This window comes from Miscanthus floridulus, chromosome 9 (genome assembly GCF_019320115.1).
Source record: "Miscanthus floridulus cultivar M001 chromosome 9, ASM1932011v1, whole genome shotgun sequence".
NCBI classification, from domain to species: Eukaryota; Viridiplantae; Streptophyta; class Magnoliopsida; order Poales; family Poaceae; genus Miscanthus; species Miscanthus floridulus.
In genome coordinates, this window is record NC_089588.1 from 11,032,099 (window position 1) to 11,049,325 (window position 17,227).

Below are 17,227 nucleotides of genomic sequence, written 5' to 3' on the forward strand. Positions count from 1 at the left end.
TAAGTTTAATATTTTTCTTAGCAACTACCTGATAAAACAAGACTAACAAAATTGGGATTATAATTTTAGCACATTCCTAGCTCCACTTTCACATTTTACAAATTTAAATAGCACCTAACAAAGTTAAATAGTACTGCATATGAAAAGTCACCAAACAGTAAATTTTATACTTCTAACAGGTAGAGCACTTCATAACGAAACTAACAAAATTGGTTTCACTCAATTTGAACACTCCTAGCATGAGATATGAATTTTACAAGATTAGCATCAAATCTGAAAAAGATTAAAACGAAAATCAAATAAACCCTAGACACTGCTAGGTACACCCAGTGCATTGCACCCAGAGTCGCTGAGAGCTGGGGCCCGTTGTCAGCTGACACGACACGGGTGTGCTGTCTGCATTGCGCCCCGACGCGGGTGCCGCGGACCTGGCCTCGGCCCCTGCTTCAGCTCCGCCGGCGCAACGGCGCCCCCCCCCCCCCTCCGACGCGGCTAGCACCAGGTCGGGCCCGGCCTCCGCCTTAGCACTAGCCTCGGCTCCGGCAGCACCCAACATGTGTGCCCACCCCCTTCTCTTCCCTGTCTATGGTGCCCCAGCGTGCGGCCAAACCCTAGCTTAATCCATTTGTATGCGGATTTGATCTAATTACACCCTGTTGTGCCTGCTGATTTCGTTTTTAATTCGGATCTGATCTAATTACAGCCTACTGTGCCTGCTGGTTCCGTTTTTTCTAAAATAAATATAATTCATCCATGCCTCCTGATATCGTCTACACCTTATGCGTTAATTGTGTTTTTAGGACCCATGCCTTTGCCAGCGTTACAGTTCCTTAGATTTGATATCAGTTGTTGTGTTACTCAGTCTTGTGTTGTGTTCATGCAGAATGTCAGCGATGGTTCAATAGACTTCAAGGGAGATGTCTAAAACTAGGAATCTAGAGGTACCAATTGCGGTGCACTGTATACCATGCATGCTTGCCGTGCAAGGGAATCGATGAATCTCAATTTACACATAATATGGGCTCCTCTCCATGTTTCGATCTGTTTCCTTATTTTCCTCTTGCCTGTACAATACTTATTGAATCTTGATTGTTTGGTTTGACGACAGCTCCCCTGCCGAAGAAAGTGTTGACGGCACTGAGGAGGCAGCTGATGACAAACCTAAAATCAAGGTATGACATTACCAAATAGTTGTGCGCAGTTACATTCTATAGGTTGGTGTTGAACATTTACGATATCCAGATCGAGACGGCTCCAGCATATTTTCGTTTACCAACAACAAATTCAACAGGGCATTGCTTCACACGCTATATTGAATATCATAGGTACCGCTAAACTCTTTCAGAAAATAATTGTGGTTCCTTGAGCTATTGGTTGTAACTGATGCCAATTTTATAACAGGTGTGTAGCTACAAAAGGGGAGGGTGCTCCTCACTGTGAAAAGCTTGCTGAGTACTACAGACCACTCGCATTCTTCCTCCGGTTACAATTACCTATTGCTGCTGCACTAAAAAAATTACCAGCTCCTTCTTTTTCTTCAGTTTGTTCTGTGACTATGAGGTGGTGATTTCTATGCCGTATGGAGCTAAGTTGATCTTAAGATTTCCATGTGCCCGTAACATTAGATAGTGAAACCTGCCTGTGATATAATTTTGGCAGCAACATTTAATCATTAGCTTCTGAAAGTGAATTTCTGGCGTTTGGAACTATATCTTCTTATATATACTATTACCTACCCACGTTTCAGTAAGCCAAGCCATATTATTCCTATCATCGGAGCAAAATCCTTGACATTGGGTCATTTCATGCAATTGATTGATTGATTCTCCATCTTTTATACTTCTTTTGGGTGAACCATGGTTTTAGCTGCCTTTCCACTGGTATTTCACGAATAAAATACATTAGTCGTTAATCCAAACAAATTTCTTTTGCTAAATTGAATTAACCAATTGGTAAATTGGTCATTGAATTTGTCATTTCATCATATGGAAGTTTTCAGAATATTTGGCAGGTATATAACTACTAATCTTATATGCACAGCTGGGTGTTGCCTTGATGGTTTTCCACCAACTCGGAGGGATAAATGGTGCTGCCTTCTATGCAAGATATATCTTCGGTTCTGCTGATAATCAAATGTCTCTAATATTGTGCTGCCCTTTTGGAACAGTGCTTTATCAAGATTTTGCTTTTATCATGAATCCTGCCAGTATTCAGATTTGAGGTAAATTGCTTTCAGCTGCAAAAGGTTACTGATTAGAATACTAGGTTTAGTAACCATGGTCATTTGACATTCCAATTACATTGTCTGGGGCCATACTCAGGGACAGTAGTGGGACAAGGGTTCTCCTGATGGTATAAACGCTACAAAGCTGAGCTCATGTACACAAACAAAGATTGTTACGTACAATGTTTTGTGACATCCTGTCATTTACCTTCCATCTAGACTGCAGGTCTGCACGTAATGCACCTAGAGTATTGCTGTTCGCCGGCAATTTTAGGCTTCTTTTTTCCTCTTTCGTAAAAACCAGTTGCTTAGGCAACCTGCCTAACCAAAACTAAACCTTCAGTTTTAACAGAAAAAGGAATGAACGTGTTCTACCATTTGTGTTCTAAACTTGAAAACCTTATTGTGTTGCTTCACTTCCATTGTTTTGCAGTTTCTAACGAATGTGTCACGATCATACTCAGTCCGCTGGACCACATAGCCATGAAAAGCCTCAGTACCAACTCAACAACTCTGCCAAACATTAGGATCTTTTTACGCAGTAGCAACATGAGTCTCAATATCCACTTCTAACATCGTGGTATCTAATTTTAGTAATCTTTTGCTTCCATATACAATCATATAATATACTATATTTCTGGCTTGCTTCCCCGTGCGAAGTACGGGGCACCTACTAGTCAATATAAAGCCTTTTTGTGCACATCCAATGTAGGTAAATAGTGTCTCCCCGCTGCCCTCACTGGTAGAAAAACAGGCTTTAGTCCCGGTTGGGAAGGGGCTTTAGTCCCGGTTTCCCAACCGGGACTGCGGATCCGGGACTAAAGGTTCCAGTCTTTAGTCCCGAGTGTCACCAACCGAGACTAAAGCCCATCTTAAGACTAAAAAAATAAGCTAAATCTCCGGAGACCTCTCTTGTGGTGAGTGAGATTCGAAGCCAGGACCTCTTGCCTCGCGCGTACCATCATTACCAACTCAACTGCACAACACATGTGACAAAGTCCTGAACGCTCTCCTTTTGAATTCATCCGTGGAGGACCTTTAGTCCCGGCTAGAAGACCTTTAGCCCCGGTTGGTGACACCAACCGGGACTAAAAGGTCACCCTTTAGTCTCGGTTGGTGTTACCAACCGGGACTAAAGGTTAGAGAACCTTTAATCCCGGTTGGTAGCTTCAACCGGGACTAAAGGTCCCCTGAGTAAAAGCCAGCTGCAGTAGCCATTGGGCAGGGACCTTTAGTCCCGGTTGGAGCTACCAACCGGGACTAAAGGTTTCTCTAGTCTCGGGCGCAAAAAATACCAGGACTAAAGCCAAATTTCGAAATGGATCAAAAGTCGTTTCTCTACTAGTGCCTTTCTCATATCCCTGTACATCAATAGTGTTTCCTCGTTGCCCTCTCTCATATCCTTGTGGACCTACAGTGAAGCTTCCTCGGCCGTTCGATCCCAGGCCTACCCATCCGATGCCGCACACGCCCACATCCAGCCACCGCCCGCTGCTGCTTCCTGCCCTCGACCCTATCCTCTCCGCACTCCTCACGCGCCGGCGCTCTCCTGCCGTAGGGCGCCGTGCCCACACAGTAGCGCCGCGGCCTCCCCCTCGCATGCGCCGTCTACATGGCGTCCCAACACGGGTGTCGCGGACCCGGCCCCGGCCCCTACTTCAGCTCCGCCGACGCAACCGCGGTCGCCCCCCTCCAACGCGGCTGGCACTAGCTTGGGCCCGGCTGTAGGATCAAGATGGCCGACAAGAGGAGGGTGAATAGTCATTTCTAAAAATTAATCGCAAGAGCTAGCCAATTTAAATTCGTAAGTGAAATAATGGTCTATCCTCGACTACACCCCTCTATCCAAATTTGCTAGCACCCTTATAAAAGATTGAGCTAGAAAGCAACTAAGGGTACCGAGCAAGTGAGAGCTCTCCTAAACAATTCTAATTGGCAAGATCAAACAATCTAAGCAACTAGTACAAGAGTAAGCGCACCAGAGCTCCTACACATACAAGTGATAAAGTGGTAAACACTAGGCACAAACTCAACAACACAAGCACGATATATTGCAATGAAGTAAACTTGTGTTGAGATAAGCAAACCACAATGTAGAGGATGACACGCGATGTTTTTCCGTGGTTTGGCGACTTGCCGGTCACTTAGTCCACATTGAGGCGAGTTCTAGGATTGTCGCTCCTCTTGTTAGTTCCAAGCCCGCAAGCTTCGGACTACCTCACTAGGTAGGCTCCACGTGAGCACTAAGCTTTGAGCCGGCCAAATCAACTAGACACCCACACAAGCCTCGATTTTACTAGAGATGCACTATGCCTTCCTCCGGCGGGGATGAGCTCAATAGCCCTATGACAGAACCACCCAATTTATACAAGATCAAGTACGGCTACCCCAGCTTAAGACGTTGGCATACACATACTTTCACTTATATAAACCCGGTAGTCCGCAAAGTGTCGCGAAGGACCTCGGTAAATCAACATCACAACCAAGATCGCACAATTAAGCAAATACACATCATATACCGGAGTTTGCAGCGGAAATAATATTACAATTGAGTTCACAAATAATAATACATTACTGAGTTCAAATCTGATTAGAGGAAACAACATAGCTTTGAAATGATTACAATAACATAAGTTCCAAATATAAATTTCTAACTTAGATAACATCCTCCAACAAAAGCATATAGATGAGAAATAAATACGGAGTCACCGAGCACACCGGCACTTAGCCACACCTTTAACAGGACGAGACCTTCACCTGCAACAGGGCGGGATAAAACCCTAAGTACTAGACTATACTCAGCTAGACTTACCCGACAGGAGAGAAAATAAAAGGACTCTCAAGGATATGCAAGGCTTATTTGGTGGAGCTGGTTGGATAGCGTAACTTTACAAAAGAGCATTACTAGCATAATTCCTTACTTTTAACATTTTAGTCAATATTTTAGCATCAAGTTCAATGAAGCTATTTAAGACTAAGTTTGCACCTGTTCTATAGCAATCACTTGATTAATGTGCATCACAATAGTAACCATATCCATTTTAGCATATAATCAACATAATCATCATATTCCATCAAGTGTTACTACGAATGCTGGACAGTGACCAAGTTTCTCACTATCCGGGAGAGACGGTGATTCGAATCGATTACAACCAGCTAGGCAGAAATCCATAACACAAACCCAGGCAGACTAGCGCAACAGTAGCCTTAGGTCACCTTTGGTACAATTCGGGATACCGTGGGTTTAAGCTGAGCTTCACACTCAAGGAAACAACCGGGAGCCGGGATGTTCAGACAACGGTCTGCCCAAGGTCCTTCCAGGTTCCCCGCACATACATCCTCCCCTCCAGCGTGCGCGCCATCATCTCAACTTCCCAGCCCGATTTGAGCTACTCAGCTTCGCAGTCGGAACGACTTATCCAACCAGCTATGTGAAAGGAGCCTTCAATCTCGAGCAAGGTCCAACAACGGTGCGGTCCTTAATCGACTCAGGCGGGATGAAACATGCACACAAGACCTCCATGTCCTGTTGCCTCTCAATCACTAGATCCCATCCGGTCTCGATTTATTCATCATCACATGGTTATTTTCCATGATAACAAATATAGCCAACCGTGTCAGATTAGCCACCTATCTTGCAGGTGACAGTAATCATCTGACTTCTACCAGTCTAAGCATGGCTAAGTATAGAACGACCTACTCATACTAGTAAGGGTACATGTATTTATATTTTGTGGACAAGGTAGGTCAAGTTGTGCAGCAACAGTTTCATCCAACTCCTATCAACCTAATGCACAAAACAAGATTATACTCAAGTGCATTTTAAAAGAGAGGGTAGGAGGCTTGGAATGCTCCGGGGCTTGCCTGGGATCCAATACTAGGTCAGTGTTTTGTTAGCTTGCACAGACTTGGGTAAACATCTCCACTCCGGCATGTACTCCAGTGGTCCTTCCATCTTCAGGATCCGTCCACCAAACACCGTCTTCGGATTCGGCTCCAACGTCACGTGCTTCGCGTCCACGCGCAGTACACCTAGCATACCTAGATGAGATGCAACAATGCAAGTGCATGAATGCGAAGAATGGTAACATGAGATGCATCATATAAAAGCATTTAGGACAAGAACAAAGTTACACCAACCTACATAAGCACCTCGAGTTGCTTAACTAAACATCACACAACATATCATGCTAGGATAGCAAGGAAGGTAGCGCTAAGCACTACACTAACAAGACAACTTAAGTTAAGTTATTCCAAAGCAAAATCATTTGTCACAAGTTATAAAGATCTCAGGTAATTTAATTTAACACCATAAAAGGCATGAGCCACACTTAACAACACACAAAGCAATGCAAAGTGAAAGCAATCAATTTTAGGTACAAACACAGATTCTGGACAGCAGCATAGTAGTCACTTGTTTTAACCATAACTAGAGTTATAATTATCCAACAAAGGTAACCCTAGACTTTATGGAAATATTAAGAAATTGTATACAACTTTATTATTATCACCAAAAGCTGATTAAACAGCTAACAACGTCAAAACATACCAAGAAGCAGATCTGTATAAGCGAGGACAGAAAACTAACATGATCTTCAGAGATACATATCTGGAGTTCTAGACATCCAACAACCATGATTCTTAACTTTGTAGAAAGATTATTAAGTTAGCTATACTTTTATAATTATCACCTCAGCATGATTCAATAGTTAACAAGACCAAACAACACCGGAAAGCATATCTGTCTAGACTTGGACAGATTCTGACATTAAACTTTAGACAGCCATATCTGAAGATATAAATCACCAAAAGATAAGTTTTTTAATATTCTGGAAAGATAAAGAAAAGAAATACAACTCTTTTATTATCATCAAGAGGTGATTCAAAGCTTAGCTAAGTCAAATAACACAATCTTTCAGATCTGAATAGAGCATATGCAAAACCTGACAGGGAACTTGTAAAATCTATAACTCTCAAACATGTTGTCCTAAAATCAAGAAATTTTATTACAAGAAATATGAGGGAGTCACCTAAAACTTTTGTATTGAACACATTCATAGAAAACATCATTTGCATCACGAAAATATTGCCACAACAAAAACTACTCTAGCAGCCATTTCAGCACACATAGATATATATCTATCAATTACTTTGTTAATAACCAAGCACATCCAAGCCATACATGCAGCTCCTACTCACTCCCACAAAACTTAGAAATATTGAACTTGATCACAAGCTAAAAGAGTAAACAAGAATCACTCGTACTCAAACAAGAGTTAAGGCAACTACTAAAAGCTTGCATGAGCAACATGGGGAAACAACATGTATGAGCAACTACAACAAGGATAGGATCTTGCACCAAGTACCACTAATCAGTAATAAGAGTACACTCTAAACATGCTAGAAGAGCTAACCATCAAACCTAAGTCACATGTTAACCTAATCAAGCAACCTACATAGGAATTTATTATATAGACAACATATGCATTCCTTATTTTGTTAATAAGAGAGCATACACATATTGTCACTCAAAGATCAAATAAACATCAACATAGCTCAGTCACATTCCACTCAAGTTAATGTAAACAAAGGAGCATCACATTACTTAATTATATGCATCTACTAGCAACTTTCATTATGCAATTATATAATAAAACATATATATTAATTATAGGTGATGTGGCAAACATCTCATTTGGAGCTGAGATTTTTATGGATGATAGATGATGACCAAACATAACTACTGTAAAAAGATTATATGCTCAGGTTTAGGAATTTAATTACTATAATAAAAACAACTTTATATGGCAATAAAGCATGTGAGAGCAAGATAAATCTAAAACTCAATATTTTATGTAAACATATGGCCATATTAAGATTCCACAGGACATAACATCATCATATAAAGGTAGGGGAACCATATTTTCTATTTTTACACACTTCTAATATTTATAAATCATATATCAAGCATTAAACAAGTTAAATCAATAACTCAGTCATACATGCACCAATAAATCTAAATTTTTTTATCATAGCACAAGAGAATCATGTATAGACTACCATAAAAAATTTACAGCAAACGGAGCAACATAACTACATATATGAATTTATCTCTAGAAAACACTAGAACACAAAGATAAATATCTACAGCAAAACCTTTCTACTAAAACATATGATATTATACATTCACTACAAAGATCTACTCACAAGGATTCCAAAACATCTTTATTTTCTATTTTACGATTTTTCTACAATTTACTATGTATTTTCAAAGTTCAGCTGATTATATGCATAAACAGAAAAAGAAATGGAAAGACATATTTACATCAGGAACCCTAAACTTCCCACTAATCATCTAAGTCCAGATCTGCAAAACCTTTCTCTCGGTGATTAAGCATCAGGAACCCTGTTAAGAGTTTCTAATTCATTTTTCTCCTTCTCTTCTTCCTTCGAGCAGAGCACGGACGGGCACGGGCAGAGGGGCAGTCGATTTTGGCCACGGCGGCGGACCGTCGACAGTGTACGGCGAGGGCGGAGCACTAGGGGGCCCATGTGCACCGGAGGAGGGGCGCGACTCCGCCCGTGACGGCCTATGGTGGCGAGGCCACGGCCGCAGACGACGACGACGGAAGCTGCTCCGGCGGCGGCACTTTCTGGCACCTCGGCTGACGGGAGGAAAGTGCGGGGAGGCGCCACGCGAGGAGGGGAAGGCAAGGCGGAGCTGGAGGCGGGCTAGGCTAGGCCGGAGAGCGATGGGAGATGGCAGCAGCTCGAAGCTCTGCTCCCGGCCGTCAATGGCGGACGCGCGCTCTGGAGCAGCCAGAGCGAGCGAGAGGGACTGAGAAAGAATGGGAGAGCGATAGAGGGGCGAGTGCTCGGGCTCGGTTTTCTCCAATCGGAGGAGCGACGTGGCCAGCATGCGAAAGTGAGGCCAGCCACACGGACTACGGCTTCCTGCGCGCAGTCAGCTCCCTATCGATTGAGGCAGCCGGGAAACTGACTAAAACCCACATATTCGTCCATCCTTATCTCCCAAACCGAGCGATGAAAAACTAAATCAATTGCATCGTGTTGTAGAGCTACATGAGTACTACAACATCGCTTAAAGGAGCTTGGTCAAAATCAAACTGGTTTGCAAGATATAAAGCTCCAAATATTGGCACTTGAAACTGAAATCGGAACTCACAATATTCAGTTAAGTCCACGAAGTTTAGTGAAACTAGCAGCTTTGGGAACTGATTTTGAAGGTCCAAACGCTCTCCAAAAGCGATGAGACTTGTTTTGTCATTTCCCTCACAAAGGGTACTTCAACTCATATTAAGGAATCCAATTGAGCTGACATATGAATTTGGAATAGAAAATGTCGCAAACATGTCAACTCACTGTTGCCGATCAGGGACTTGGTGAAATTTCGAGAAGGGGAAATCAGCATCGTTTTCAATCTTGAGTCCACTGTTTGAGCTACTTGGAAGCTGATTTCCTTGGTCCTTCGGCACCAAGCCCACTAGCTTGCCCTTCGCCATCGCCTCGGTCCATCGGCGCCAAGCCCACTAGCTTGCCCTTCACCATCGCGTTGCACACGGTCCATCGTATCCAAGCCTTGCTTCGGTATTCACTTGCTTGCTCTGTTTGATTTGAGCATTCCAACATTCAAACAATCAAATCAATGTCAATACCCATCTCATCTTGTGAACTAAACCAACTATCCTTCACACACTTTTAAATAGAAAGGTTAGTCCACAAGTGTTGTCATTAATTACCAAAACCCAAACAAGGGCCTAGATCTTTCAATATCCCCTTTTTGGTAATTGATGACAACCTAAATAAGGAGTTAAGAATAATTGAAATTTCAAGACAACTCCATACAATGTATTTTGTGAGCTTGAACATAAGTTTTGCACCATTTATCCATGGCATGAAACACAAGAGTTAGGATGGATAAATGCTCCAAAACTCAAATATGTAGTGAAAGCTCCCCCTACATATGTGCATAAATATTTGGGTTCAATTCATTCACATATGCATAAGTATGAAAATTTTGACAGAGTTTCCCTACATAGTGGTAACCGAGGAGCACAAGATATATATGATATTACCTTTGGAAGCCATAATCATGAATAATATCCTAAGAATACCACAAATATGCTAGAACCACTTCACAAGAGTATTAGTGCAACATAATATTTAAACTTGAAGTACCATGCACATTACACCATAACATCACAAGTTCAAGTTCTAGCAAACACAAGCTAACAAAGTACGAATTTTAAAGTTATTACAACTAGATGCAAGCACACCAATGCATTGTTCAACACATAAATGAAAATCATGCAAGGTCCATAAGCAAGCCTCCATCCAAAGATCTTCAATTTTCTTTACCCTTCACCATTTCTCCTCCTTTGTCATTAGATTACCCAAAAAGATAGTCTCATGCATCATTATCATCACCAGGAGGGTAATACTGTGGAGGATGGAACTGAGGTGGATAGTAAGGCATATAGGGAAACTGAGCTGGAGGTGGAACAGGCCTTGGATAGATCATGTTGAAGTGATCACTAAAAGCATTGAAGTTAGTGTTCAACAAGTAAACATGTTGCTTAATGTGATCCTGCCTGTCCCGAATCTGCTAATACTGCTCCTATGTAGACAAGGTACCAAGCTGTGCATTGAGAGCATCAATATCACTATGCAGCCCCAGCTGGACATTCTGAAGACTAGTCATGATGGGCTGGTACATGGTGGAGGGAAGATGTTGTCCAAACTATTGGAAACTAGTGTCCATGTGCCCTTGCCACCGCTGCCCCATGGAGTGAAATCCTTGCTGCATCTGCTGCTGAACACTCTCACCAAATTGAGTAAAAGATGAGTTCCATCTGTTCTGCATGCTCTGAAAGTAAGGATCAAAGTAACCTGAAGGAGGTACCCATCCATGTTCCTGAGGCTCTGGCTCCATTTGTCGTTGAGTTGGATCCTCATCATCATCCATGTGCTCATCATGACCTGCAGCTTGATCCTCTTGAGCTTCCTCAACTGGAGGAAAGGGAGTTAGTGGTCTTTCATAAAACTTATGATTATTAAAAAATGGCCCAAAGTGATCATGTTTGACTTGACACTCCCCCATAAATCGTGTTTTCTGAAGAATGAGAGACATAATATAAGGAGCAAAGTAGAGGTTTGTAGTCATGTCATGCTTCAAGACTGCCAGTTGATTCATTATGAGTTTGACCACATCAAACTTTTGCCTGTACATGATGTGATGAATGACATTCCAGAACTTGTCCCTGATGACACCTCTATCTCCTGCTTTTGGCAAGAAAGTCACTCTTGCAATCTTGTTGATTATTGCAGGATAATGCCTTAATCCCATTGGTTGTCCAAGTTTGTATGGATTAGTTGGATCCTCTTGCACAGGCTCATAGAATTGACTCCACTATTCCATAGGCAATGCATCTTCTTCATCAAGATCAATAGAGTTTGTCAAGAGGCCACTGTTTATCTTATTAGCTTCAGCAAACTCATCAAAGGTAGCAGTGTATCTTCTTTTTCCTGTCATCCATTCAATCTCACTTATGTCAGTCCTAATTTCCATGGTTGCATAAAACTGCCTGACAATCAAGTCATTCTAGTTGCATTTGTGCTCAAGAAAGTCATATAGACCAATGGCATGTAAGCTTGCAAGCAATCCAATAGCTACATCTTTGTCCATCAAGAATCCCATACTGATATACTGGCGCTTATGAACTGTGCCATGCTGAATGTATCCAAAGTAGGCATCTTCTTGTACCTTAGTGTAAAAGTATGACAGAGTAGCATCATTTTCCAACGTATATTGATTTGGGCTTCTTGCCAATGCATAGATGTTAAAATCCCATTTCCTTCCAATTCCCATGTAGCTAGAAATATCCATTTCTTCATCATCACCTTCATCTTCCTCATCCACACCCTCATCTAGATTTGGATTCCAATCCTGATCTTCATCACCAGTTCTTCTCTTCTTTGATGTGCTTCCTTTCTTTTTCTTGGTGAACATATTTTTAGCCAATCGTTTTCCACAGTCAATTTACAAATGTATATAGCAATGTATAAGTGACATGCATGAATATTCAAGAATCACTGTCATAGATGTGACTGTCATTTCTGGATCAAGCAATCACAATTTGTTGCAAGATATGAGCATGAGAATCAATAATCATATGCTGATATAATGAAACAATGATTTCCATGGCACAATTTGCTGTGAGTGCATCAAACAATGTCATTGAGTATGTGTACTGCATGATAGAACAATTGCTGGTAATGCTACCACAATCACCAATAATATTTGTCAGGAACTAAACATCCAAGACTGCAGCTGCTGTGCACAGACAGTATTCGCGGACAATCTGCCGTAGGGGGTGCGGACAGTCCACGAGTACTGTTTGCGCACGAACAGGAATAGTGCAAGTTCATCCTTCCCATCCATATATCTCATGATTTAACCAGTGATTTGCAACCAAATATCAGACATTGCTTCACCTCATTACTAGCAACAACTACCCCCAATTAGTTTTTTGAATCCATGACTCAAAAAGTAGATCAAGAATCAACCCTAAATGCCATTCAAACTTGAAATCCAACCAAATCTGAGAGGAAAACTTCAAAATACCAGGAGGACATGGTGGAGGAGTTCGCGGAGTGTCCGGGGAACTTCTCGGAGTGTCCGAAGATGCCTCCAATCCCTTGGTCCCCTTCCCTTCTTTCTAGGAACGCACAGGTGAGAGAAGGAGCTGCTCTGTTTTTCCATGAAGGGGTATGAGGACTGCTTCCCTCGGTGCGGCCCTGTCCTGGGTGAAAACCCGACTCGCGGATAGTCCGCGGGTGGGTGGCGGACAGTCCGTCATTCATTTTCCTGACCCTCAGCTGTTCTGCACAGATGTTGGAAACTGACACAAATTCTACCTGCGGACAGTCCGAGCATTTTAGGCGGATCGTCCAACGTTGACGAATTTGCACTGACTGCTTGCTGTCCTTTGAGTTGTTTGATTCCAATAAATTCCAAATGAACTTTGCATGTTTTCTAACTGACCAAATATGTTTCCACAATTGATTTTGATATGAATTCCAAATCAATCTCTTGATTTTCTCGTTTTCATACCTGTGATGGCATTGCTTATGAACAAAATCTCAACATTGCCAATTTGATCAATCAATCAACCAACAAATGGGCAATATTTTGACAAAAAGATAAAACACGCATGAACAAGGATATGAACCTCTCTCTGAATCCCTTGGACAGATTCATTCAAGCAAGATCTGCCCACCAGTTACCATTCTTCACTGAAGCCACGCTCATAGCAGCATGGGAGCTCTGGAAAGTCCGAAATGATAAAGTGTTTGCAAGACGTGACCCAACATTAGCACTTTGGTGGTCGAACTTCAAGAGTCAATGTTTAATACAATCTATAAGATTCAAAGATGATCTTAGGTCATCCTTTTGTGCTTGGCTAGATGCCTTTAGTTAAGCTTTGTAAGTATGTACCTGTATCTGTACTCCCTCTTTTATAAATGAAATCAAAAAGGCACTGTGGGGATCTCCCCCACAGTTTTTGTGTCAAAAAAAAACAAGGATATGAACCTAAAATAAGCAATATGCACCTAAAATCCTGCTAGTAAGGTATGAGATGAAAATGCACAATAAATTTTTCATACCACCGGTTGAAGTGAAGTGATGATCCAATACATATAAATTCCGAGTGAAGATCAATAAGTATGATATATCCATGATAAAATCCTTGGATCATCCATCTTCATGGCCTAGATGCTTTCAATTTTGGCCAACTCAACAAGCAATAATATATTTGAATTTTATCACATTTGCTTGAACTAGAGCACCTTCATGAGCTTCCAATCACAAATATCGCCCACTAAATGCATCAAGTTCGGTTTAAACCTTCTTCAAGCTTCTTCACATGCTCTTGAGCGGTTATCTTGTCAAAGTTAAACTTGTTGCATATTGTTATGATTAATCACTAGAATAGCTTGCTCATGTATATCACCATATAGGATAGCATTGGCTCAATAGATGAAATATGTCAATTCAAACGTGCCTTTATGTTGATGGAAAAATAAGAAATTAATAGACCAAGTTTCCAATGCCACCATGGTACCTACTAATCATTCAATTGGTTGATGGTACCCAATCGGTGTTGGGTCCTCTCATGTTAGTCACTACATGCTTGGGCACCCAAATGGCCTTTTCATGCACAAGGGAATGATTAGCAATTGTAGCCTTCATGGTACCATTGCCAACCTTCCTAAGCAAGTAACTTTCATGAATTAGACTTGTCTTAGGATTGTTACCTTTGGGACTACCTTTTACAAAGTATCATTTGTTATGGCATTGATAGTACTCATTGGAGGAGAAATCTTTGATTAGACTTCTTCTTCTTCCTCCTCTTCTTACTTTCTTTTTTCCCAACTTGTTATCAACCCTATGGTTGACATTTGCTTTCATTTGGGAAATCATTGACTCATCTCCACTTGAGTCTTGTGGCTTCTTTTCTTTCTTGTTGGGACAACTCATGACTAAGTGACCCATCTTGTGGCACTTGAAACACATGTAATGAGAAAGCTTTTCATCTTCTAGTCTTCTCATCTATTTCTCATAATTCTTCTTGCCCCATCTTTTGCCTTTGATATTGGAGTTATTGTAGCCAATGCCATTCATGTTACCAAATTTCTTGTGGCTTCTCAATATTTGTGCATGTGTGACTTTTGATGATCCAAGCTTATCCACCTTGTCGCTCAAGTTCTTCACTTCATTATTTGGCCCATTGTTTTCTTCTACATGGTTAGTCTCATGATACACAGAAGAAGAACAAGTGTCCAAATATGAAGAACAATGTATTTCTAATAAATCATCACAAGAGGTGGATACATGCTTCTTGCCTACATCACAAGAGTTAGCCACATATTGCAATTGACCATCCAAATCACATGATGAACTTTCATCATTTTTAATTTCTTCTTTGGAAATGACCTTAGTGAGAAACTCATGGTCTTCTTTAAGCTTCTCATGAGTTAGGCAAGGATCCTCATGAGTCAATTTTAATTCCTCATGTAATCCTATAAGCGTGTTAAGTAATCGCTCGGAATGATCACATGAGTTCTTTAGAATGAGATTTTCATGTTCCATATTTGTCATCTTAGTTTCTACTTTTTCCAAATAAAGTGACATGCCCTTAACAAGATCTACAAGCTCATCATATGTGTAAGCATGGTCAACTACATTACTATCATTTGTTACCTTCATGTTGTAATGAGACATGTGACAATGAGGCGATGTAGATGGGCTTGTAGAATCATCATTGGCCATAGAACATGAACAATCATCATTGTTATCAAGTGAGCTCGTGGTTGATCTTTCATAATCATCACTTGACCATGAGGTGGAGCAATCCTCCACAACCACCGTGTTGTGGATGTGCTCAACATCCTCATGCACATCCTCTTTGTGATCATCCTCGTTCTTGAATTTACCATCATCCCATGTGGAGGAGTCACCATAGAGGTGTTTAATTGACTCCCACATATCATGAGCACTTCCTTTTGTGTTCACTTTATTAAATACCTCAAAACTCAAAGCATCCATTAGATAGCAATAAGCATGTGCATTGAGTTCGAATCAAACTCTTTGCACTTGGGTTAGATTTCTATGATCCAAGACATGAGTAAGGCCAACAATAATAATCCACCAAAACTTGGATCCCTTTGTACGGAAATGATCAAGCATATGGTGTTTCCACTGTGCAAAGTGAGTGCCATCGAAAATGTGTCACACTCAACGCCTAGCCCGCTAGTTGCCATCCTTTTACTCTCGGGACGGTTAAGTCCACTCAAATGAGAAACCTGGTTCTTATACCACTTGTAGGATCGAGATGGTCGACTAGAGAGGGGTGAATAGTCATTTCTAAAAATTAATCGCAAGAGCTAGCCAATTTAAATGCGGAAGTGAAATAACGGTCTAGCCTCGACTACACCCCTCTATCTAAATTTGGTAGCACCCTTATAAAAGATTGAGCTAGAAAGCAACTAAGGGTACCGAGCTAGTGAGAACTCTCCTAAACAATTCTAGTTGGCAAGATCAAACAATCTAGGCAACTAGTACATGAGTAAGCGCACCGGAGCTCCTACACATACTAGTGATAAAGCAGTAAACACTAGGCACAAGCTCAACAACACAAGCACGATATATTACAATGATGTAAACTTGTGTTGAGATAAGTAAACCACAATGTAGAGGATGACATGCAATGTTTTTCCGTGGTTCGGTGACTTGGCGGTCACTTAGTCCACGTTGAGGCGAGTTCGAGGATTGCCGCTCCTCTTGTTAGTTCCAAGCCCGCAAGCTTCGGACTACCTCACTAGGTAGTGAGCACTAAGCTTTGAGCTGGCCAAATCAACTAGACACCCACACAAGCCTCGATTTTACTAGAGATGCACTCTGCCTTCCTCCGACGGGGATGGCTCAATAGCCCCTCACAAAGCCAACTCCGGAGCACCACACAATCTTCTTGCATGCTTCACGGAGACACAATCACCAAGCCATCTAGGAACCAGCAAGCTCCAAGAGTAACAAGCAACCACACCCGCACGATGATCACCTAGTGCCACAAGCAATCTCTCACACAAAGATCCGTGCTAGTGGAGCACACTCACTCTCCAAATGTTGCCCTTAAGCAAGGAGTATGAGAGGAGGTGCTAGAGAGGTGCTCTCCCAAAGAGTATGCTGTTCACCCCACTATATATAGAGAGGCACCCAAAAACTAGCCGTTACTGTGTTGATTTGACATTCCCAAACAATCCGCCGAACAAGGCCCGGACTGTCCGCCGTAGTCAGTAACTAGCTGTTAGGTTCAAAAACCTGAGCCGCGGACTGTCCGCCCCTATGGCGTGGACTGTCCGCCATTGAACCTCAACTGCCTGGACAGAGTGTCCAGCACCTCTACTTGCCGGAGAAAATGA

At 41.8% G+C, this 17,227-nt stretch overlaps 1 long non-coding RNA gene across 1 annotated transcript; it reads right to left on the minus strand.

Annotated features, from left to right (window-relative positions):
- Positions 1–4,891: 4,891 nt before the first annotated feature.
- On the minus strand, positions 4,892–12,997 carry LOC136481341 (uncharacterized). Its single transcript, XR_010764674.1, has 3 exons — positions 12,870–12,997; positions 6,089–6,265; positions 4,892–4,981 (listed from the first exon to the last, which is right to left on the minus strand). It is a non-coding gene; the product is annotated as an uncharacterized lncRNA (long non-coding RNA).
- Between the last annotated feature and the right edge of the window lie 4,230 nt (positions 12,998–17,227).